Source organism: Dama dama, chromosome 2, assembly GCF_033118175.1.
Source record: "Dama dama isolate Ldn47 chromosome 2, ASM3311817v1, whole genome shotgun sequence".
Taxonomy (NCBI): Eukaryota; Metazoa; Chordata; class Mammalia; order Artiodactyla; family Cervidae; genus Dama; species Dama dama.
In genome coordinates this window covers 4403769-4429414 of record NC_083682.1, presented here as the reverse complement: position 1 = coordinate 4429414, position 25646 = coordinate 4403769, and positions in this window count along the sequence as shown.

Sequence of the window (25646 nt, the reverse complement as noted above, 5' to 3'; positions counted from 1 at the left end):
GGGCAAGTCCCCAGCTCCACAGGCCCGCGTGGGCCCTGAATGCCCCCTTTATGAGGGGTAACCTCATTACACAAGCCACGCCACATGGTGGAATTTCAAATGGGGTTTTGTGGTTTCTGCCCTTCTCAGCAGAGCGCACACAGGCAGCTGCGGTCGCTCGGCTTCCTCTGCCGCCGCAGCCCTGGCGCCCGGCCAGCGCAGTGACCACCCGTCCATCCATCGTGAGTCAGTTTCATTCTTAATTCTCTGAATCAGGCCCCTTTAAAGGGGCGGCAGGGCTGATTCCTCGGGGCAGGCAGGCAAGGAAGGGGAAGTGGCGGTCGGAGGTCAGGAAGGAGCTTGGGGATCTCTGGCAGGCAGCATGCCTCCATCCGCCCTCACTCAGGATGGAGGGGGTTTCCTGCCCTGCCGGGGAGAGGAGCTTGTGATTGCCACCCCACCCCGCCCTGGAGCTGACCGTCTGCAGGGCGGGAAGCCCCAGGCCCTCGGCGACCTTGCTTCTTGCCTGGCCAGAAACCCCGCCCAAGCTCAGAGGCTATCGGAACTCTGCAGGCCACTCTCTTGGTCCTGCCTTCTTCCCATCGCAGGTCCCAGGACATTTGAGCTGCCTCTCGGGCAGCCCCTCTGGCCACCTGGAATGCGTGGCTCCGATGTTTGTGGTCTTGTCTTCTTTCCCGAGGTCCCCCCTCCAGGCCTGTCCCAGAGCTCCGGCAGTTCTACCAGCATGAGGGACAGCTCCCACCCTGGTCTGTGTGTGTTCACTGGCTTCCCCACGCCCTTCAGCCCCGTGAAGGCAGGGATATTATGTGTCTTGTTCTCAGCACAAGGCCTGGCCCATAGGAGGTGTTCAGGATGAATTCACAGAATGGACAGATGGAAGGCTGAGTGGTTGCAGGGCGTTCGTGGCCGTCCTCTGTCAAGAGCGTGAGCTGGCTTCTCCCTGAGGCTGGGGGCCAGGGGCCAGGCCGAGGTGACCTGTGGATGATGCTGAGCCCGGGGGGCTCCTGCGGGTGGCGGCGGGCCTGGAACTCTAACCCCAGGGCAGCTCTCAGTGTGAGGCCTTTGTGAGGCTGAAGAAGAATTTCCCTCTTTTCCTCCTCTGTCTGACTCACACTTAGGTTTTGAAGTTCCTGTTTTTTGTCAGTGTTTCTGGCGAGGTTAAGGAGTGGTCAGGCGAGGCCAGCAGGGCCTGGGCAGAAGCAAGGACCCAGGCCATAGCTCCATTCACAAAAACAGGACCTGCCTGCTTCCTGGGTCCTGCCGGCTTGGGGTGTTTGCAGGTTTGCAGGGAATGAGATGCTCGGAGGCGGGGTTAAGAGTTCGTGCGTCCACATGGCTGGTGACCATCTAGGCATCTCCCTGCAGCCTCTTGGCTCATCTTCCCTGGAGGCTGGGGCAGGGATGGGGTGAGGTGGGGGGCAGGCCTGGGAGGTGGGGACTTGTCACGGAGGCCTTGCCCCTCCCCCGGGGGTCCAGGCAGACTGCCTCCCGCCCTGTGGGAGCCTTCCCCTCCGAGGTTCCCACCCCCCAGGATGGAGTGGGTTGAAGAGGGAGGGAAGACGGTGGTAAGAAGAGCAGGACGCCTTTCGTGGCACAAGTTCCCAAACCCAGCCACTCCCTGTTCCCTCTGGCGGGGGGCCCTGGGGTCTCGCCAGCGTCACGCATTGATGGCTCAGCAGCTGGTTCTGAAGCCCCTCCAGGCCAGGGCACTGCGGATCCATCAGTGACTTGATGCGATTCCCGTCCCTCTAGAGCTGCCAGTCTGAGGGTGGAGACTGCTGGACAGCCAGACGGTGAGACTACAGGGTGGGCAGTGCCTCAGCAGGAGACAGGCAGAGAAGAGGCCCAGCCCAGCCACGGGGTCAGAGCAGCCTTCCAGGAGGAGCGGGGCTGAGCCCTGAAGGGTGGGGAGACATTAGCCGGGGCTGAGGGTGGAGGGGAGGCGACTGGAAGGGCTCCAGGCAGAGGGGACGGTTCTTGCAGAGGCTGGAGGCAGAGATCCTTCAGGGCAGTTGAGCAGAGTGTCCTCTCGGGGCCAGGGGAAATGGGTCAGGACAAGAAGGCAGAGGCTGAAGGGGAGGGAGGTCCTGCTGAACCAGAGGGCAGAACTGAGCAGGTCAGACGCTCCCTGGCGGTGCTGAGGAGCCGTCATGGGCTTGGTTTGCTTCGGGAACTGGCTCCTCTCTGCCTCTGTGGGCAGGGTGGGTGGGGAGGGCTTACCTACCCTTCACACCAAGGCCATGCCTGAGCCATGGGACTGCCCCCAGAATGGTGCCAGCAACGCCCCCAGGCCCGGTAGGCAGAAGGAGATCTAAGACCCGGCACCTTGGCTGGTTTGAGAAAAGCTGAGACAGGATGGAGGCGGGGAGGGCCTCAGCCCTGAGCTTGAAACTGAAGAGAAAGTCCTCTGAGAGAGACACAGCCAGCCCTGCATCCCCCACGCGGGGCCTGGGCCCTCTCTCTGGGGCAGGGGCATGTCCCTGGGACTCTCCTGGGACGTGTCTCAGGGTCAACCTTGTCCGCAGGCTCCAGGGGCTCTGGGACCCCGAGGAGCGGGGGGGATGGGGGAGCGGGGGTGACCCAAAGCTGCCACCTGCTGGCCCCAGGTGCGGGCTGGGCCCCCATCCAGGCTTGGCCACATGGGCTCCTGACTGCGCTGTGGGTCCCATCTGCCATGCGCGGCCGTTTCTTACCTGTAGAGACTAGCTCAGTTACCTTGCTTGCATCTCACAGTTAATAATGGAGCATGACGGAACAGCAGGGAAAATGAAAGAGGTGGCTGAAGGCTTAGAAGGGGCCCGCCAGGGCGTGGCCGGAGGAGGAAGTTTGCCGGAGATTGCCATGGAGCTTCACGTTTGTGGTGCCTCTGGACCACTTGAGGGGATGAGTTTTCTCAGCGGCAGGTGGGAGAACCTCACCCCATTCCACCACCCTTGCCCGACTGGCCACAGCCTCCTGTAACAAACCCACAGGGTGCTGCGCTGGGTTCTCCTGTAGAGGATTCATTCTGATCTTGTGACCCCCCTGGCCGAGCGGGAGGAGGATGAGTTTCCAGTCCGGGCTCACACCGGGCATCGTGTGGTCCAGTGGTCTCTTAACTGACCTCCTAACCCCCCTGCACATTGCTGCAGGCACCAAATCCAATCACAGGAGAGAAACACTTTGAGATGCAAAAGCCCTAAGATATCATTACAATTATTCAAAACACAGCCAGTTAAGGTTTTATGAGGCTGAGTTGTCCCTCTGGAATTCCCTCTTATCCAGTGATCTCAAAGCGCCGGGGTCCAGAATTAATTAGGCCCTGCAGCTAAGGACAGCAGCCAGCACCTAGGAGCATGGGAGGGGCAGGCTGGGGCCAGACAGGAAGCAGCAGGCGTTGCTCACACTCACTGCTGCCCCGGAGTTCGGGGGCCCCCGCCTCCTCTTGGAGGCACCATGCCGGCTGTCCTTGACCAAGCTGGGAGGAGGATGGGGAGCTTGGGGGCCCTGTCTCCCCAGCCACGTGAATGCTGAAGATCAGTAGGAGCAAGACCAAGTTCCACGGCCAACCAGGACGGAAGGAGGCGATGGCTTCACCTGGTCTAGGCCTTTCCAGGTCTGGATCCCAGAACACTGGCAACTGTAAGCTCCTGAAGGGCATGGACCATGGCCTAAGTCACAGAGGCTACTGGGATGGACAGAGTTTGATGTCTGGAGAGGAGGAAGTGGGCCGTGGAAGAGTGGGGGTAGAGGAAAGCCACAGAGCCGGCTGTCTGGTCAAAGCTTACTAAGCTTGGTTCAATGACTAAATAGCTGATGGACGGATGGGCGGCCAGAGGGATGTGTGGAAGGATAAATGGACTGACCAACATCTGGATCGTCTGAGGGAGGGTTGATGAGTGGGCACATGAACGGATGGGTGGGTGACAATGTGGGCAGATAGAGGGGTGGACGGGTAGATTGATAGGTGATGGATGAACGTATGAGGGCACAGAAGGGCGAATGCTTGGATGGTGGAGGGATGGACAGATGTGGAGAATGGGGCACGAAAGAACACAGGATAAATGTGTGTGAGTGTGTTCCAAAGGGATGCTGAGGATAAGGCCAGGCTTCAAGGAAGGGCTCACGTTGGATGGATGATGGATGCCCGTATGGACAGATGGATGGAGGGTGGAAGGATGGACGGATGGATGGATGGATGGATCGGTGGGTTGGCAGACAGTGGAGACAGTATATGGGTCCATCTCAAAGAGAGAACATGGGCCGTGTGAGATGATGCTAGCAGAGCACTTGGTGGGGCCAGCAGGACCTCTGGGACGGGGTTTCAGCCTGCCTAGCCCAAGGACCATGTCCTCCACCAACTGGGCACCAGCCTGGGGATTGGTGATCCAAGCTAGAGCCCGGGGCTTGGATCCTCTGGGCGCTCCAGCTTTCTTGGCTCCTTGACTTTGGCTGGTGGCCACTTCTCCAGGCCTTGGTTTCCCTGTCTGTCTGTAACGTGAAGATGCTGGGGGGGATGGGCTTCTGAGGAAGGCGGGAGGCGGTGGCTGGGTCCCCGGGGGAGGGGCCGCAGCTCAGCCCGCTCCCCTCCCGCTCACAGGTTCTCCCTCGCGTCTTTCCCGGGACTCGGCTCCAGGCACCTGCCATGCTCTCTCTCCTGGTGACTTCCAGGCATCTGGGCACAAAGCCAGTGGAGAGCCGGGCCCCAGGGGAAGGAGACCTGGCCCCTGCCCTGAGTGGGGCGGGCGAGGAGCTGCTGTGCCCGCAGACAGTGGTGCGGCAGGCCCCCGGCAGGCTCCGGGCTGAGCAACCCTGAGTCACCCTGTCACTTCCTGCCGCACATTCTCTCATTCATTTGGTTTCATCCCAAAGAGCACCTCCCTGGAATCCTCCCCGGGGAAGTTGCCAAGGGTGTGGGGGGCATTCAGCCTGCCCTGATGGGATGGACCAAGGGCTTGGCCCCTTAACCCTGGCAGGGAGAGAGGACCAGACAGTGAGACTCCTCAGGGAGGGGGTGGACACTGCCTGAGCCCCACTCTGGCCCAGGATCACTCTGAGCCTCACTGGCCAGGTGCCTGCCTCCCTGAGGTCCTGAGATCTGGGGGCCTCGGGACGTGTGGCCTCCCCAGCTCACTGAATTTCAGTGGACCAAGGAGAGAGAAATGGCCCAGCTGCTTGCCTCACCTGTCTCTTGCTCTCCACTCACTCATTCATTCATTATCTACATGTTTCTTGCATGCATTCAGTCTCCCCAGCATTGTGCCAGCCCTGGAGAAACACCGTCTAGCCCAAGGAGGGGCAAGGCAGCCAGAACACCATCCTGGTTTTAACGACCTTGCCAGCAGCCCTCCCCACTGCTAAACTCTGTATCCCAACAAGGCTACAATTGTTTTGCATTTGAAATTCCACTAATTTTTTTCGTGTCTTTGCACTCATGAGTCCTCTTTACACATCAAAGGCACCCGGAGGACATTTTAACTCTGAACCGTTTTGTACGCGAGGTGGCTGGTCATTATCCACGGCTCCAATGATAGGCTGCACACTGTTCAGATTCCCAAGATTACAAAAGGAAATTCAGCTAATTATAGTTTGATAGAAATTACAGTCCTGCCGATTCCTGATTGACTCGGTGGGTTGGCGTGAATCATTGTGTTCTTGGATAAGATTTTATTAATCTTGCTCAGGAATCTCAGGAGGTACCTCCTTCAAGGAGACGTTTCTTTTGTGTTTCTCCCCTGCAAAAAAAAACCTTCCCAGATTACCCCCGGAAGATATGAATTAGGGGTGGAGGAGCAGGAACAGAGGCCTGGAATTCCTGGTCCAAGAATCCTGGGTTGCTGTGCAAGCAGCCGCCCGCTGGGTGAGCTTCTTTAGGCCTCCGGCCTCTCTGGACGGTCTCTGCTTCATCGGAAGAGAGGCCTTGTGGTGCAATGGTTCAGAACAGGGCCTCTGGGCTCGGGCTGCCCCCTTCTACCTGTGCATCCTTGGGCAACCTCTTGGAGCCTCTGTTTCTTTATCTGTAAAACGGGGGTGATGGTGATAATAATTTCCTTGCAGCGTTGCCTTAAGATTAAATGGGCTGGGAGACTGGGATTGACATATATAGACAGTTGTTGAGTGGCTAAGTCATGTTCGACTCTTTGGGACCCCATGTACTAGAGCCAGATAGCCTCCTCTGTCCATGGGATTTCCCAGGCAAGAAGACTGGAGTAATAAAGAATTAAATGGGCTAACCTATGTAGGCTGATGTCAAGATTATTATTGTAAAGTGGCTGGCACCAGATGAGACCTCCAAGGATAGGAGGCGCTTGGCTATTGAAGTGACCCCTTGTAGGGGGCGGAGCCAGAGTCAAGGGCAGACATTGCAGGTGACCTTCACTGCTCCATCCTGAGCAGAGATCTGCATGGTCAGAGCTGTGAGGGAGGTGGGGTTCCATCTCACAGATGGGAAGACTGAGGCAGGGAGACTCGGGGATGAGTTCACAGTCGTATGGGAAGCAGAAGGCCCACTGCCGGAGGTCCTGGACATCCCCGTTCCCAGTGCTGCGCCTGGAGGCCTCTGGACAAGGAGTTTCCCCAGGAGGGCGTTTGAAATAGGGTTGGCTGGCAGAACACTGGGCCCATGGCAGCCGGATTCGCTAAGGCCTCTTGCTGCCCATGTGGCTAAGGAACAGGGGCCCCAATGGGCATCTTCTCAAGGGCAGCTGGGGATGGAGGGTGGGGCTTAGGCCAAAAAAAGACCCCAGCCAGTGGGAGAGCCATTTCTGGGAAAGCTGATGGGTGGTAGGAAGGGCCTCCAGGGGCACCGGCTTTCCTGGAAGGCACCCACCGTGCTGAGAAGATGCAGGGTCAGGAAGGACACTGACATGTATGTACGGTGAGCTTGGCGCTGGCGGCGCAGAGGTGGAGAGAGGGGGCTTGAGGCCAGGTGACGAAGGACTGGAATTCTTCCGATCAGTGGAGGCCATTACATCTCACAGATGTTAGTCCCCGTGGACCCTCCCCTTTCAGGGGTGTACCCAATGACACAAGCAAGTGGCCCGGAGGCCCAGGCAGGGAAGGGGACTCGCGCAGGGGCATGGACCCCGTTACTGTGTGGTCCCCAGGAGCCCTGGTCTCCTCCGCTGTTGACACATGGTGAACTCAGGATTGGGGTCACCCTGCGACTTCTGGGACAGAGGAACATGCCAGAATGAAACAGCTGACCAGCAGAACCGCTCTCCACCCACCCCCTCTGTGCTCAGCTCCAGAATGTTCTTCCTTCCCGTCCAAGGAGCATTTGCATTATTGTAGATGCCACTTCCTTTGGCCACCAGGAAGTTAGCCGCAGGGCCAGAGGCCACAGGAGCAGCTAGCTGGGTTAGAAGGTGCTGGCTTGGGAACCAGGGGACCCCCAGCGCCCCTGCAGCCAGACTCCTGGGCACGGTCTGTGTCTACCAGACAACCTAGGGTTCTGGTGTTTCCTCTCACTCCAAGAACCTGGCGGAGCGAGGTCCTGCCCAGCAGACCCAGAGGGTTAGGGTTGGGACTGAACAAGGGGACGCAGGAGTAGGTAGCATGCTCCAGTTTCTCCCGTCAGGACCTTGTGACCCCCAGCCTCACCTTCCCAGGTCAGAAAAGCAGCCTTCCCCTCCATCGGACTCCTGTGCCCTGGCCTTAGTCACGGGCATCGTCCCCTGCATATTTCTGTTATTTACTGGCCAGAGAATTGATACTTTCAAACTGTGGTGCTGGAGAAGACTCTTGAGAGTCCCTTGGACTTTAAGGAGATCCAACCAGTCAATCCTGAAGGAAATCAACCCTGAATATTCACTGGAAGGATTGATGCTGAAACTGAAGGTCCAATCCTTTGGCCACCTGATGTGAAGAGCTGACTCTGATGCTGGGAAAGATTGAGGGCAGGAGGAGAAGGGGGTGGCGGAGGATGAGATGGTTAGATGGCATCACCAATTCAATGGGCATGAGTTTGAGCAAACTCTGAAAGATAGTGAAGTATAGGGAAGCTTGGCCTGCTGCAGTCTATGGGGTCACAAAGAGTTGGACGTGATTTAGCGACAAAACAATAACTGGCCCAAACAAACTCCTCTCGACCCCTGAATGTACAACTCATGTCAGACACTCTGAAGTGCCTTCCATGCCCTGGTTCTCCCCGTCCGTCCAAATGGCATTCAGACCCTGATGGGCCCTACCACTACCCCCTCGTCGTGTCTCCAGCCTCCCTGGCCTCCTTGGAGCGCTTCCCCGACCCCCACAGGCAGTGATCTTGTTAGAAGCTGAGTCTTCTCACGCCCTTCCTACGCTCACCTCCCACTGCTCCATCTCAGAGGGAACGGCAGAGTCTTCCAGACTTGCAGCCACACATCCCTGCCCGCCCCTTCTGGTCTCTTCTCTGGTCTCCTCCTTTTGCCCCTTCCTCGTCTCCAGCCACAGCGGCCACCCTGACGCTCCTTTGACCTCGCGGTCGACTTCCTACCCCAGGGACTTTGCACTTGCTGTGTCCCTGGTTTGGGACATTTTCTGACACTGCAGTGTCTGCGCAAGTGAAGGCCTGCTGGATGAGCCTCTCTGGGGCCTCTGTTTACATTCCCCACCCCCCCGAAGCTGTGGCACTCACTGCCGGCCACGCCAGGTGGCTTCTGCGTGGACCGTGTTGTCGCTGCCTCTGTCTGCCTGCAGCCTGGCAGCGGACCCTCTGGTGTTTTGTCCACTGCTCTGACCCCTTCACCTGCAACCAGGCTTGGCGTGTTCGAGATGCTCCACAAGGATTCTCTGAACCAATGAGGGCAGGTCCCTACGGGGCAGGTCACGCTGTTGCCTGCACGTCCTGCGTGGAGACGCTGCCTGTCTTGGAAACGGATGGCCTGCCGGCCACATCCCTGTTCTTGTGTGGATCTGAACCTGGCTCTGTCTGGCTGCAAGACCTGCGTTTTCACCAAGATCCTTGTGAGCCCCCCTCTCACACAGAGAGCCCCTCCTGGCAAGGGAGGAGGCCATGAGGCAGCCCCCAGGATGCAAACTACTCCTGGGGTTGCACCCCAGAGCAGAAGCCCCTGGGCTGAGCTAGAGAAGGTGATGGGGAGGAGGGATCCAGCTTACCTGCAGATGTGGGAAGGGCATTCTGGGAGAGGGAACAGCCTGTGCGAAGGCAATGAACCGGAAGATAGGACAGGTTGGTGGTTGCCCCACTGGGTCTTACGGAGGAGGCAGTGGTGGGGACCTCAGGACGGGGCCCTCGCTGAGAGGCTGCAAGGCTCATGGGCGGAGGGCCTCAGAAGTCCATCCGGAGCCCCGCGGGAGCAGGAGGTGATAATAGCAGGGTCCCGCTAGAAGGACTCCTGAGGCAGCTGCAGGGCACATCAGGAGGGGAGACGGGCGAGGCAGCAAGCTGGGGGAGACGCTTCAGGGAAGCCTGAGGGCCCAGGAGGGCGGCTCGGTGGGGCTCTGTGGATGTGTCCCCAGGTTGGTGGCTGGATGACTGGATGCCTGCAGGAGGAGAACCCCGGGGCACAGGACGTGAAGGGGTGGGTTTGGCATGGGGGCATGCCGAGATGTTGCTGCTCACAGATCTCTCAACGACAAAGGGGAGCCTTGGGTAGCTGGATTGGCAGCTCAGACCTAGGGAAAGGTCTTGGCCAGAGAAAATGATCTGAGGGTCCTGGGGGTCCCTTGAAGACTTAAGATGACAGTGAGACTCCTCCAGGAATCTGGAGGAGATGGGGCATTTATCTGCATCCGCTCCAGGCCCACGCCCTGCGTCAGGCCCTCCCGACCACAGCACCTGTTCCTTGAGGGCACAGAGCTGCTGGCGCCCGCTTGCTGTGCAGCAGGAGGCCGCTGGGGCTGGGAACGCTCCGCGGGTCCTCTGTCTGCTGCCTCTGATGTCCCGGCGTGAGTGACCAGGGCAGGTTTGCCATGTTTTTTCACCAGAAAAAAATGTATAGATTTTGGGTCCTCGCCAATGATTCAAGAGGAAAACAGCTGAAAGGATTTGTGTTTTCAAGGGAACATTCCTCTTTGGGCTTTGTCCACCCTGCATCCTCTTGGAAAAGCCACAAGCGGGGCCGGGAAGTCTCCAGACTGGACCTGGGGGCAGTGGAGACCCAGGTCCTGGGCCCAGCTCTGCTCATAGCTCTATGTGACCCTGGGGCAAAAACACGAACAGTAATGGCTGGTCATCTCACAGCGGCAATCTCTGCTCCAAGCCCCAGGTCCCCTCTTCCACCCATCAGAATGTCACCCTTGGGTGCTCAAGGGCACCCCAGACCTGTCTTCAACCACCCACTCATTGTCATCATCAAGTGTGCAAAGGCACCCCCAGATGTATCTCCCAACCACCAGTTAAATTGTTCAAAGGCTCCCTCAGCTCAACGCAACCCAGACCAAACTGGTGACCACTGCACCAACCCCAATCTGGATCTCCATGGTGCTCCCCATCTCAGGGAATGGTGCCAAGCCTCACACACAGCCATCACTCCCGAGATGTCTTTTCAAAGCCCATCCTGTCCATCATCTCTCAGATGCAGCTCTCAGATTCTCCACTTCATTTCAGTGTTCCAGCTCCTTCCATGAATCTCAATCCATCTCATTCTCTGCATCTTCACTATGCCCCCTGTATCCCCCTCAGCCATCCTGCCTCACAATAGGTCCCTCTCTGTGTTTCCATGGTGACCTCTGATGCCCCGCCCACACGAGTGAAAGCATCTTGGTCCAGGTCCTACCCCAGCCTCCTGGGGTTTCCCACGGCACCCAGAGGGGAAGAGCAGCAGAGAGAAAGGCAGAGATAAGCCAGCAGTTCCTGCCCTCAGGAATCAAGTCCAACAGGACCTTCGTGTATGTTTAACACACCGGGAGTGAAGACGTGCCGAGAGGAGGGTCTGGGGAGAATGGAGTCCAGCCCTGGAGCCTGAGCCTGTGGAAAGCCTGCAAGAGGAGACTGATGTCAGAGCAGGGCCTCCGGACATGGGAGTCCAGCTGTGGGGATGGGAGAGGAGCTCCAGGCAGAGAAAATGCATCCTGACCTCTGCCCAGGATGACGCTCGGGGAGACGGCTAGGTCTCCATCAGCTCCGGGAACACCCAGGCCTGGTGCTGAGCTTCGGGAGAATAAATAACAGTCATGGAAGATCCTTGGAGAAGAGAGTGGCTACCCACTCCAGAATTCTTGCCTGGAGAATTCCACGAGAAAGGAGGCTGGTGGGCTGCAGTCCATGGGGTCGCAAATAACTGGACATGACTGACTGACTAATACTTTCACACACACATCAATCTTTGGGGCTTTCCTGGTGGCTCAGATGGTAAAGAATCTGCCTGCAATATGGAAGGCCCGGGTTCAATCGTCGGGTCGAGAAGATCCCCTGGAAGAGGGAATGGCAACCCACTCCAGTATTCCTGCCTGGGGAATTCCATGGACAGAGGAGCCTGGCGGGCTGCAGACTATGGGGTTGCAAAGAGTCAGACACGACTGAGTGACTTTCAACACATGAATGTTATGTTAACATTTATTGAACACCTACTGTGTGCCAGGCCCTGGGAAACCCTTGACAGCCTTCACCCACCAATCGTCCCAGAAACCCAGCTATAGCTCCTCGTTTGCAGATGTAGAGATGGAGGCTCAGAGAGGTTGCATGACTCACTCAAGTCCACACAGTGAGTGAGGGCTGAAGCCACTCGGCTCCAGGGCCTGGCCATGGATGGAGAGGGGCTGGGTCTTGGGCACGGTGAGACGGGGAGGCCCCCGCACTCCCTCGGTAGTGGCTCTGCCCCAACAGAAGATCTCTCCTGACCATGCAGTCTCTCCCTCCCTTCATCACCCTGAGACTGGGACCCCCAGTCTAGGGACAGGAGTCCGGTCTGTCTCTGCGCAGGGCTTCACGCCTGCTGTCTGCCTCAAGCCTTGCAAACAGCCCCGTGTGTTATCACATCCATTTCACAGCAGGGATGTGGATGATCCGGGAAATCAGGTACCTGAACAGCGGGGACTGGAATCCCAGTCGGTCTGATGCCAAAGCCCAATGGCCACCTCCAGACTGACCCATGGGGGTCGTTGTCAACATCAGTTAAGCTTTCCTCTGTGTCTCGCCCTTTTTTAGGCCCTTCATGACGGTAAAGTAGCATAATCCTCAGGATGACTAGTGATGTCAACACCGTCAGGTCCCCTCTTGCAGACCTGGAAACCGAGTCACAGAGAAGACAAGACACTTCCCAGGGCCTCATTGCTTTGCCATTAAAAGGCCTAGCTGGAGTGTGAACCCAGGCAGCCTGCTCTTAACCTCTGTCTACACTACACGCGTGGAGCAGGTCATGACAACCCACTCCAGTATTCTTGCCTGGAGAATCCCGGGAACAGAGGAGCCTGGCGGGCTACGGTCCATGGGGTTGCACAGAGTCGGACACGACTAAAGCTGCTTGGCATGCACACACGCGTACTACACACGTAGAGAGAACAGCTGGGAGCATCCCATCTTGACGCGCTGCGTTTCCTCTAAGAAGCTGGAGGGGTCTCACCCTTGTCAGTCCCTACTATGTGCCCGATGACTTCCTACCGTCACCTGGCAAACGAGTATTCTTAATCGTGTCTTACAGTCAAGGAAATGACACTGCGCTTACTCGTCCCCCTGGGTCAGCTGGAGACGGTGCCACACGGAGGCAGGGAAGCGAGATTCACTGCGGGGGACCCCCGGGGTCCCCACCAACGATGCCCAAGCACCCTGGTCCCCGAGCCGGCCCCTTAGTGGGGTGGGGGCGGGAGCCCCAGTGCGGCAGGCTCAGTCCTTCTCCCCCTTCCCACCTGGGGAGAATTAAGTGGTGAATGTTTTCAAAGTCGACTGTCAAAAGAAAATGGTTGGAGGAAGGAAATGTGCAATTAGGAGCTTCAGAGGAATTTCCATCGTGTGGTTTGAGCTCGACTGTAAACACTCACGATGAAGAGGACGCCGCTTTCCCCCTGGCTGGGGCCCCTGCTAGCTCCGCTGGGTCCCAGAACCGGGTGGGCCCAGACTGGGGGCCGGTGGGCGGCCAGCCTCGAACCGGGGCAGCGCTGGGGAGCGCGCGGAGCCCCTGTTCCCAAGAGAGGCTTTTTCCAGCAGAAGGTGTCAACATTACAGAAAGGAAATATTAACATTATAATTATAATTCTGTTTATTTAATTAAGTTATTAAACAGGTCCGGCCTGGAGGAGAGACAAAAAAAACCCCCCTTAGTTTCGTTCTAATTGTTTCTCCCAGGATATAATTAGAGACTTTGAGGAGGAATCAGAGCCAGAAAAGGCACAGGTTCTGACGGGCCTGGGGTCTGGGCCTGGGGTCTGGGCAGGGCGGCCCCAGGTAGAGGGGGGTCATACCCTGGGAGCACGGGCTCCTTGAGGGCAGGGATTTCCGGCCTGTGGTGTCCCCACGCCCAGCACGCATTAGGTGCTCAACCAGCAGGAGTCAGGTTGAAGGGCTGAAGAGTGACCATTTCAGCTGACCCAAAGACCCTTCACTGAGGGTTTGTCCAGAAGCGATGTCCCAGCTCCTTGCTTGGGCTAGACTCTGCCAGAACTCACTGCCATGGCCCGCGTGCTGGTCAAGAGCAGTGTCCATTCCGGCCATGGGGGCCATCCTGAGGGCCATGCCTGGTGGGTATACTGACCTTCACCTCTTCCTGCAGCCTCTGCCCCTGTCACTAGTGGCTGGTGACCAAGGAGGACAGCGTCACCTCGGGGAGGGGGCCAGCAGATCCTGCCAGCCCCCAGACTCCAGGCCAGCTCCTGACCCCTGTGTCTCCGAAAGGGGAAGCTTTCCTAACGCCCTGGACATGAGGTCTCTGAAGGTTCTAGCAACCGCAGCCTCTTCCCCCAGCTCTCCTGACTCCCACTCCAGCCTTCCACTCTGTGGAGCCAATTCGGGGACCTGAAGCCAGGCCCGGAGGACTCTCTGCTGCGGCCCCGGAGGGTGCCGGCCCCCAGGAGGCCCCAGATCCGGTCCTGTGCCCCTCGAGCTGACAGCTGCCCCAGGCTCCAGGCAGAACCTCCCGTCGGACGGGAAGTGTCTCGTTCCAGCTGGCACAGCCTTATCGAACAGTCAGGCTTTGTAAGTGTGGACAGCTGCGGCGAGGGGGACAGCTCTGGGCTGGGGGTGGGGGCCAGCGGAGAGGCTGGATTTGGGACGCTGAGAAGAGGGAGGCCAAAGCCAGCAGCATCTGCAGTGGTGATTCATGGAAGGGATCACGGTGATTCGATTCTGGTGGAGCTTCCTGGAAAGCTGAGCCCCTCAAAGGGGAGTCATATGTGAGGTCTCATTGAGGAGGGACCATGAGGAGAAAGGGAACAGGTGTGGGGATGGTGGGGGCGCCTGGGCCTCCCCTCCAGACCTCCCAGGCCTGCCCCTGCCCTCTAAAGAGCCATCCTTCAATGGATGACATCAAGGCAGCCATGAAACTAACCACTGTGGAGGAAAGGGAGGGTGTGGGGACTCTTTCTATCAACAACCATCCGTCCACCCACCCATCCGTCCATCCACACATCCACCCACTCATTTACCCACCCATCCATCAATACACCCATCTCTGTATCCATCCATTTACCTATCTATCTCCCCCTATCCACCCATCTCTCTATCCATCAACCCTCATCCATCCATCCATCCACCCATCCATCCATCCATCCGTCCACCTACCCATCCATCCATTTATTTTCCCACCCATCCATCAATCCACCCATCTCTCTATCCATCAACCCTCATCTATCCATCCATCCACCCACCCATCCATCCATTTATTTAGCCACCCATCCATCAATCCACCCATCTATCCATCCATTCACCTATCTATCCATCCACCTATCCACCCATCTCTCTATCCATCATCCCTCATCTATCCATCCACCCATCCATCCATCCATCTACCCATCCATCCATTTATTTTCTTATCCACCCATCAATCCACCCATCTATTTATCCATCAGTTCACCTATCCATCCATCCATCTATCCACCCATCTACCCACTCATCCACACATCCATCCATACATCCGCCCATCTATTCACCCCCTTACCCATCTCTCATCCATCCACCCACCCATTCAGCCAGCCAGTCAACATCCATAAAAATTTATACTCAGCTATCTCCTCTATTGGCCTCCAAGGACCTAGCAAATGATCAGATTGCTCCTCTCCTGATAGCATCCCTAGTGTGTGTGAGGGAAATGGTGGTGAGGTCAAGGGAAACAGACAGAAGACAAATAGATGCCTGTGTTGACTCAGGGAAGTTCTGTGGCTGAGAAGGTATACTTTAGCTGTCAGGAAAATGTTTGATACTTGAGGAAGTAGCATCAAATTGAGACCCGACAAGGAGTCAGCTCTCGGAAGATCTGAAGAAGACACAGCAACAGACCTGCAAAGGTCCTGAAACAGAAACAAAGTTAGGTTTGTCAAGAATGTTTTAAAAGCTGGTATGATTGGAGCAGACTAAGAATAATGGGGCTTATGACCTGAAATGAGGGTGTGAAGCTAGGAGGGTCAGGTCGTGCAGAGTCTTGTAGGTAAGAACTGTGGATTTTGTTCTGAGCAGCATGTGAAACCAAGGGAGGGCGTTAAGAGGAGAATGACTGGTCTGAGTGAGTCTTTCAAAGGACGTCTCTGGCTCCCAGGAAGGGGTATAGAGAGTGATATGGGAAGAGAAATAAGGACGGTGGTGAGCAGATCACAGCGGATGAGGCCACTGTGGAGACAGTAGATGAGGGCAGTGGAGATGGAGCTCGGAAGGTGCGGCAGGTTCAAGATGTACTTTACAGGTACAGACAGACTTGGTTTGTGAATCGTCGGGAGGGAGAAGGGAAGTGGGGTGGTTCCCAGGTGTTTGGCCTGAGGACCTGGGAGGATGATGATTCATTTTCAGAGACCAGGATGACTCTAAGAAACAGGGCTGAAGAAAAGGTAGGCAGACACCTCACTTTAAACATACAGGCTCTGGAGTCAGAGAGACCTGGGTTCATATCCTAGCCCCACTATTGTCTATGTGCTAGTCACTAAACTTCTTTAAGCCTCTGCGTCCTCACCTGGAAAAGAGGGATGTTATGACAGTTAATTTAAGGTGCTTAGCACAGTGCCAGTCCAAGGTGAGCGCTCAGATAAAGTCTACTTTGAATCATGACCGGCGTGGGGCGTAGTTCTTCACCCCCATCTCAGCAGCCCTGTTCCTAATTTTTGGTTTGTTTCAACAAACCCTAGGACCTGGGTTGCCAAGAGCAGGTCCTGACAACTGTCCCCCACCCCTTGTGTTCTGGATCCTACGGGGATGGGGTGTCTATGGGGAGACTGCTGGTTCCCAAGATCAAGCAAGATCACAGAGCACTTTCAGCAAGAGTGGGAGGAAGCAGGAGAACTGGTCTGCTTGGCACCAGTGGGGAACCCCACGCATAGCAATTTTCCCAAAGCAGCTCTCGTCGGTGGAGAAGGATCCCCAAGGCCCCTCTCTGCTTCATAAGGAACTTGCAGTTAGTAGTTGGGCTTCAAAAGGTGCAAAGTTGGCTGAGGATCTGCTTGAGGGGGCAGGGTCCTCTGAGATGTAGGGTTGAAAGGATGGGTGTTATCTGCAGTTACTTAAGCTCTCTAGGGGGCTTCCCTGGTAGCTCAGCTGGTAAAGAATCCACCTGCAATGCAGGAAACCCAGGTTCAATTCCTGGGTTGGGAAGATCCCCTGGAGAAGGGATAGACTATCAATCAATAGGGATTGATTTCTATTGATCCTTGTTTTCTGTTCCTGGCTATGAGTCACACAGTTCTGCTTCTTTGTATATTTGGTAATTGTTGATTGTATACTGGACATTGTGAATGATGTGTTGTAGAAATGCTGGATTCGAGTATCTCCCTCTGAAAAGGGTTGATTCTTGTTCTAGCAGTCAGTTTAATTACCAGTTGATCACTTGAATATATGTGGTCTTGGTTTATTATTTGTCATGGTCGATGAAAGTGGAAGGTGGTTGGGAAGGTTCTCCCAAACTTCCCTAACATGGTGAGAATCAAACTCCAAATTGCAAATTTTACTGAAGTTGTTTTTAAGCTTTGTTATGGAAGGTCTACAGTTGGCCTTACTCAAAGGTGTGGTCCTTATTACTAAGACGAAGCCTTTGTTGTGTTACATCTGGATGCCCTAGTGTTAATGAGGTTGTTCCACTTTGGTTGGGCAAAACCCCCAAAGTTCCCTAGCATTGCTTGACGTCTAGCATATCTGTTCCACTCTCAAAACTTTAGGGATTGAGACCACTTGTTAAGCCTCAGGTGGTCTCCCCAGAACCCAGGGACCCTCACATGGACTTTCTCCCTTTTCCCCATGCAGCTTCCAGCCCTGAAGATTCTAGCTGCTTCAGTGATCCTAAAGTCCCATCTCTGCACCCTCAGTTCAGTGGGGCCTCTGAGTTCTGGGTGGACACTCACAGGCTGCACTGTGGTCCAGGGAGCACCCCCACGTTCAGATCCAAGGAGATCTCGGGGCTCACTGCATGTTTTTCTCTTCTCTTGGGGATCGCAGTCTTGCCCTGCCTTTGATACTGTGTTGAAGATGGTGGCCTCATGTATTCTGCGTAGTTTTATGGTTGGTTATGACAGAGGGGCTGACCCAGTTCCAGTTAACTGTGCTGTGACCAGATACAAGGAACTCACCATCTTACCCCAAGCCTTCTTCCCCTACGTTCTCCATCTGAGGACAACCCACCCACTCCTCCAAAACAGAATCCTGGGAGTCATCTTGGCTGCTACCCCCTTTATCACTCTCTTTGGGGGACCCATCAACCCATATTGGCCTCTTTGACATTCACAGGAGCTCTGGGGTCAGACGACATTTCCTTCTCCAATCCCACTGCCCAGTCTGTCTTCTCTGGCAGCACGCTGAGAGCCTCCTCAAGACCTCCAGTCTTGCTCTGCTGTGATCTGTTCCCCACTGGGCCGCCAGAGGGGCCGTTCTCAACCTGAACATTGGGCCTTGGCACTGCCTTATTAAAACCCTGCTGCTGCTGCCTCGGGAGACAACCCTTGAGATCTCTCTGTGCCCATTTCCATACCCCCTCTTATTACCAGCTCCCCGTATTCCTGCACGTGGGCCTATTTGCAGCTCCCAGGTGCCATCACCTCTTGTCTCAGGGCCCTAACGTGGTGGGTGAGCGGGATGCAATGCCCTGGGTATTTTGTGTGGCAACTGTTCTGACCTTATCTCATCACTTCCTCAGGGTGACCTTCCCTGATCTTCCAATCCTGGGGGAAAAAAAAGTAAAAGAGTTAGTCGCTCAGTTGCATCTGACTCTTTGTGACCCCACGGACTACTTGTAGCCTGCCAGGCTTGTCTGTTCATGGGATTTACCAGGCAAGAATACCAGGCAAGATTTACCAGGCAAGGGTGGGTAGTAGCCATTCTCCAAGCCTGAGTTGGATGTTTTTTCTACGTATAAACACCACGCCTGCGTTTCCTCCATCATAGCAGGCTCTCAGATCCTTAAGAGCCGGAGGAATGGCAGGCTCACAGTGTCTCCCCAGAGCCTGGCTGGGGGACATGCCCCGTCACCGTGTGATGAGAGACTCAGTACCCGGGGCTGTGGAGGGCCCAGTGGGTGAAGGTGTTGGTATGTCGTGATGCTGGAGGTGGAACCTGGGTTTTCCCCACAGGGAGGCAAACCCCAGAGAGGGGAAGGATGAATCCACAGGCTGACCGTCCCTGGTGATGATTCGGGGGGTTTTGGTCCCTGATGGTCTCACAAGGAGAGAGACAGTGAGAGCTCCTTGCAGGACTAATGGATGCACCAGAATGAGAAGGTATTGCGGACAGGGCTGTGTGCACACTTGTCTCCTGATGGGGCCTCCGGGGCCACCTGCCACCCCCAGAGGACCCCCAGGCACGCTGGAGGACCCAGCACTGAACGGATGCCCTGCCTGCTTCACAGAGGGGGCATTCCCCTTGGCCACCTATCTCCCTTTCCCAATCTGCCTCCCCTTTTTGGTAGGGAAACTCTAAGAGACACATCTATTTCCTGTGACATTTCACTCTCTGGTCTCAGACACATCCCAAGATTCCCCAAACCTAGGACATTTTCTCTGGATTATAGGAGACATTATGGATCCACAGGGCCAGATGCTGACTCTGTCCCAGGGGCTCAGCCCAGTGGACCCCTTTCCTGGGCTCTCACAGCCTCTGGCTTCCTATTGGGCTTGGCCCTGGGCAAACTCTGGCTGCAGGTCAGAGGGGGAGGAGAGTGAAATCTGCATGTCCATGTCCAACATCTCCCCTGGGGGTCACCTTGGGCAGGCTGTGTCCTTGCCTTGAAGGGCTTGTCTCCCTCTTTGGCTTTCTCTCCAGGGTTTCCTTCCAGGCCCTGGCAGTGGTCCTTTCCCCTCAACCCTTCAGCCTAAAGCTTCCCAGGGGGTGCAGTGGTAAAGAATCCACCGGACAATGCAAGAGACAGACACAGGAGACCTGGGTTCGATTCCTGGGTCAAGAAGATCCCCTGGAGGAGGGCGTGGCAACCCATTCCATTATTCTTGCCCAGAAAATCCCATGGACAGAAGAGCCTGGTGGGCTACTGTCCATGGAGTCATAGAAGAGTTGGATCTGACTGAGCGCACAGCACTACAGCCTAAGGGTGACAGCCGCCTGGGATGCGGTACACCGCCAACCTCACGTGGGTCCCCTCCATCCTGCAGGCTTCTCAGCTCGAGTCATCTCTTTTCTGGGGGGACCTGGAGTGACACTTGCTCCAACCCAGGCAGCCCAGGGTCTGCTCAGTGAGGGGGATGTGAAGGCATCCCTCAGCACCACCCATCCAGCTATCCTCCCCCCAAAGTTGGGCGAGAGCCACCGAGAGCCCATCTCAGAGCAAGTGGCAGAGCCAAAGGGCCAGCCTGGGTCCCTCAGGGGCACTGATGTCTGTGGGCTCTGTGGCCACAGACTGGGGGTCGAGTCCTGCCCCCTTCCTGTTACTGTGGAAACTTGGGACGCACCTCTTATTCTGTCTGAACCTCAGTTTCATCCCGAATTCCACACAGGAGTCATCTGGAGCCGAAAGCACAGCCCCTGGGATCCACCCCAGCCTCCAGCAGCCCCAGCACGGCTTGTGAAGAGGGGTGTGCTCCCAGCTTCACTGCCCGCTTGCTGGTGAACCGCTGCTGAGTCAACGAAGCAGGTTCCCAAAGTAGAAACCTTGTCAGATTCCAAAGAATGTCAGCCCCAGTGACTCACGTGTGTTGCTTCCTAAACACACTCCCAGGGGTTTGGGATCAGCCCAGCCATCTCCGGAGAAGCATCCCAACGCTCTGAAAGGGAAGCTGGGTTCCAGCCACGAAGGAGCCGGGCCCAGTCCTGGCTGCCAAGAAAGGAGCTCCCGCTAGGAAACTCTGAGTCAATCAACTTCTCCTTTTTGGTTTAGCTTCACAGTGCCTTGGCCGTGCCTACAGCTGAGAGCGATGGCTCTGGGAGGCATCGCCGGGGGGATGGTGTCTGGGGGGTTTTTGTTTCTCGTTACGGTGATGGTGCTGTTGATGGCAGTGGTGGTGATCCTGGTAGGGATGGTGGGCGGGGTACAGGCTGAGGCTGAGAGCAGAGACACACAGGGACCTCTGACGCCAGAGAACCTAGCTCTTGGCGCCAGTCCTGGAACTCAGCACCTAGTGAGCTGGACCGCTTACCTCGTCTCCCTGACCCTCAGTTTCCCCATCAGTAAAGGGAGACTGGTCCTGCTTGCCTTTCTGAACTGTTTGGGGATCAGAGCGACCAAGGCTTCTGGATGCTCATGGTCACGTGGAAATCTTGGAAGACATATGGCCGTAAAGCTCTGAGCGTGTGCCCGCTGTGTAGATAAGCACTAGAATCTGTTGAATGTGGCTACAGTACAATTTTTTTTTTTTTTCCCCCTGTGGAACCAGATTCCCCTCCTTCTTTGGGCAACATCACCCTTTTTCTTCTGGAGAATCTTGTACAATTTCTCTCTCTCGTTGTGGCTTGGAGGGACTGGGCAGTTTCAGTACTCCACTTCCCCTAGGTCTCAGGGATGAGCCTGTGGCCCATGCTGGGCAAATCGAGTTCTTCCTGGGGCTTGCTAAGTGCAGCAGAGATGAGGAGAACTAAAAGTAGAAGATAGGGAGAATGGGGAAGAGGAGAAAACCTTAGGAGCTTTATTCAAACACCTGGATCCAGCTGTCCCTGAAGGTAGCCTGATCTAGCTCTGAAATTCCAAGTTATATGGATCATGTAATAACCCCCAGGAGTCTGTGCTGGGCATCTGTACTTTGCAAACCAAAGTGTCCTTCACTATACCTCTAACCTCCTCAGACTCCTAGAATCCAGAACCTTCCCAAGAAAACAAAATTTATGACAACCTGCCTTCCAAGTTTGACTCTCGTCTTGCCAGACCCAAGTCTGGCTGCTTTTCCTCCTCTTTTCAGGGAACAGATTGGAAATGACCCAGCTTCCAAATATCAGGGGACAGAGGTTGAGACCTGTTGCCTCACCCCAGGGGCTACCTTTGTAGGGCAACTCTGTTATAAACTGTAAAATGCCATGACTACTTTTACTGATTATATAAACAAAGTGTCTCACTTAAACAATTCAAACAATATAGGAATGCACAAGAGAAAAAAGTTAAAAAAAAAAACACAAAAACCACACACAAAAAAAAAACACCCACGTTTCCTGCATGGCAGGCAGATTCTTTACTGTCCCTCAGAAACCCTGTGAGATAGTCAATGTCTGCTTTTCTCAAGCTGCTAAGATTGGGGGTAATTTTTTTAATGAAGTAAGGGATAACTAAAAGGGACTTTCCTGGTGGCTCAGATGGTAAAGAATCTGCCTGGAGACCTGGGTTTGATCCCTGGGTCAGGAAGATCCCCTGGAGAAGGGAATGGCTACCCACTCCAGTATTCTTGCCTGGAGATTTTCATAGACAGAGGGGCCTGGTGGGCTGCAGTCCATGGGGTCACAAAGAGTCAGACGTGACTGAGGAACTAACTTTTCAGATAACTAAAGCTCTCTGTTGTTTAAAACAATTTAATGAGGATGTACTTTTGCACATTTTTCTTCATGTTTTTTGTGTTTGAGTTTCATTGAGCTTCTTGGACCTGTAGGTTTATAGTTTTCCTCAAATTTAGAAACTTTTTATCCATTATTTCTTCAAATATCTTTCCCTGCCTCACCTCCCTCTTCCAGGGATTCCACTGTATTTGCCAGTCTTTTTTGCTTCATGTTTAATGTTGAATAATTTCTGTTTTTCTGAGTTCAAATTTACTTCTCCCTCCTTCTGCAATGATGATCTGCTATGATCCCATTCAATGTGCATTTGATCTGATGTGTTATAATTTTCACCAGAAATTCAAATTGGGTCCTTTTATATCTTTTATGTTTCTACTTAACATGTGCAGCCTTTCCTCTAGCTTTTAAGAAAATAAACTTTTAATTTGGGAATAATCTTAGATTTGCAGAATACAAGTGAAGGTATTACAGGTGTACAAAGGTACACCTCTTGGGGTTTTCCTAATGGTCCAGTGGTTAAGACTCCATGCTTTCGATGAGGAGAGCACCTGTTTGATTCCTGGTCAGGGAACTAAGATTCCACATGCCACCATGTGCAGCCCATAAACAGAAGTACACCTCTCACCCAGTTTTTGATTCCTGCTAATGCTCTCATGTGGCATTACCATGGTGCCGGAATATAGTTTTAATATGTGCTTTAATGTTCTGGTTACTAATCCTATCATCGCTGTCATTTCTGGATCTGTCGGGTAGATGGATTTTTCTCCTCAATTTTTGTTGTATTTTCCTCTTGATTTACATGCTAATTGTTGGTTTTTTTCCTTCTAACTTAATTGAGATATAATCGACATACAGCACTGTGTAAGTTTAAGGTATTCAGCATAATGACTTAACTTACATGCATATTGAAACAATTATCACAATAAATTTAGCTTCCCAGATGGAGCTTGCGGTAAAGAACCCCACTGCCGATGCAGGAGACAGAAAATGTGAGTTTGATCCCTAGATCAGGAAGATCCCCTGGAGGAGGGCATGGCAGCCCACTGTAGTATTCTTACCTGGAGAATCCCATCGGCAGAGGAGCCTGGTGGGCTACAGCCTTAGGGTTGCAAACAGTCAGACTCGACTGAAGCGACTTAGTATGCGTGCATGCAGCACATAAAGAAATGATTATCACAATAAGTTTAGCGAACATCCATCATCTTACATAGGTACTAAGTTAAAGAAATAGAAAAATGTTTTCCCTTGTGTTGAGAACTTGGGATTTACTATCTAAAAACTTTCATACAGTAGTGTTAGTTATATTTATCATATAAAATATCCCATATCTATAGTTATCATGTTGTACATTATATGTCTACTGCTTATTTATCTTATATCTTATAACCACCTTCATCCAATTCCCCCTACCCAACCCCTGTCTCTGGTAACTACCAATCTGATCTGTTTTTCTATGAGGGTGTTTGTTTCTGAAATATAATTGCCCTATATGATACTATGTTAGTTGGGGCTTTCCTGGTAGCTCAGTGGTAAAGAATCCACCTGCTAAGGCAGACGATGCGGGTTCGGTTCCTGAGTTGGGAAGATCCCCAGAAGAAGGAAATGGCAACCCACTCCAGTATTCTTACCTGGAGAATCCCATGGACAGAAGAGCCTGGGGGACTTCCATGGACTGTAGTGACTAAACAATAGCAACAGCTATGCTAGTTCCTGTTACACGGCGTAGTGATTCATTTTGCTATACATTTCAGAATGATTGCCATGATCAGTCTGGTTACTGTCTGTCACCATACAGAGATATAGCGGAGCTACTAACCGTATTCCCTGCATGGCACATTCCATACCCATGACTCATTTATTTTGCAACTGGAAGTCTCTCCCTCTTGATCTTGATCCCTTGTTTCTTTCCTCCCCCACATCCTTCCCTCTGGCAACCACCTGTTTGTTCTCTGTATCTATAGCTCTTCTTTTGTTTCATTATGTTTGTTCATCTGTCTTGTTGTTTAGTTTGCACATATAAATGAAATCATCCAGTATTTGTCTTTCTCTGTCTGGCTTATTTCACTTAGCATAATACCCTCTGGGTCCATACGTGTTGTTACAAATGATGAGATTTCATTAGGTTTTATGGCTCAGTAATAGTCCATTATATATACATATATATATATATATATCATATCTTTTATATATATACATATATAACTCATCTTCATTTATTCATCTATTGATGAGACCTAGGTTGCTTCAGTATCTTGGCTATTGTAAATACTGCTGTAATGAACAAAGGAACGCACATATCTATTCAAATCAGCGTTTTTGTTTTCTCTGGGTAAATACCCAGGAGTGTAATTGCTGGATCATATGATAGTTCTGTCCGGTCAGGTCCCAGGGGTCTCTGGCTGCAGGGTCATGGGAATCCTGGAGCTGAGGCTGGCCTGCTGGGGATAGGGCCCAGGTGGTCCTGGAGCTGGTGACAGCCCGCTGTCCCAACCTGGCAGGTTCTGGTACCCCAGGGGCCGTTGTCTGCCAGCTGGTGAGTGAGGCCAAGGTCCAGGGGACCCCAGGTCTGGTGCCTGCCCTCTGGTGGGCGGAGTACTGTCCCTGGGTCTCTGGCAGTGGGGCCCCTGGCATCCTGGCCCTGCTGCCGGCTCACTGGTATGCTGGGGGACAGGGCCAGGCCCCTGGGGGTGGCTGTGGGCTCGGGGCTTCTTCCGGCAGCTGGGATGCTGCTGGGTGGGGCCGTGCCCTGTCTGACTAGCTGTTTGGCCTGAGGGGTCCCAGTCCTGATGCCAACAGACTGGTAGGTGGGACGATCCCAGTGCTAATTGGCTAAAGGGAAGATTCGGGCATGGTACTTGCCAGCAGCAGTGCCCACGTGGTGGATAGAGCTCTCCAGACAGCTGCCTCCAGCGCCTGTGTCCCCGGGGGCACGGCAGTTGCCTCCTGCCTTCCTGGGAGGCCACGTAAGGTGCACTGAACACAAACTTTGCTATTGCAGACTTTTGAGATGGAGGGACAGGGGGTGGTTCATTACCACGAGAAAGGTTCTGGGAAACATGGCTTTCACAGGCTGGGTTACCACTGGGGTTAATGCTTGTTCCTTCTACCCACTCCCAGGAATCTGGCCCTGGCCAAGCCCACCAACAGAACATCTGGATCTGGACACACCTGTCAGTTACACTAACTAGTCTGGGGCCAAGAGGGAAGACAAACACCAATGCCTCAGACCTTTAAAAATCATCAGCTTCTTATGCGTGTTAAGTTGCTTCAGTGGTGTCTGACTCTTTGTGACCCCACGGACTGCAGCCTGCCAGGCTCCTCTGTCCTTGGGATTCTCTAGGCAAGAATACTGGAGTGGGTTGCCATGCCCTCCTCCAGGGGATCTTGCTGACCCAGGGATCGAACCAGCATCTCTTAAATCTCCTGCATTGGCAGGCATGTTCTAGTGCTGCCTGGGAAGCCCCATAACCAGCTTTATGGAGGTATAATTCACACACAATGAAATACACCGGTTCAGGTCAGTGAATGAGGGGATACATGCACACACCTGGGCAATCATCTCCTTTAGCAGAGTACAGAATGCTTCTAGAAAGTTCTCTTGTGCCTCTTTGCAATCAGTTGGCCCTTCCCGTCTACAAGCGACAACTCATCGACCGTCTTATGCTACAGTTTTTATCTGCCAGGT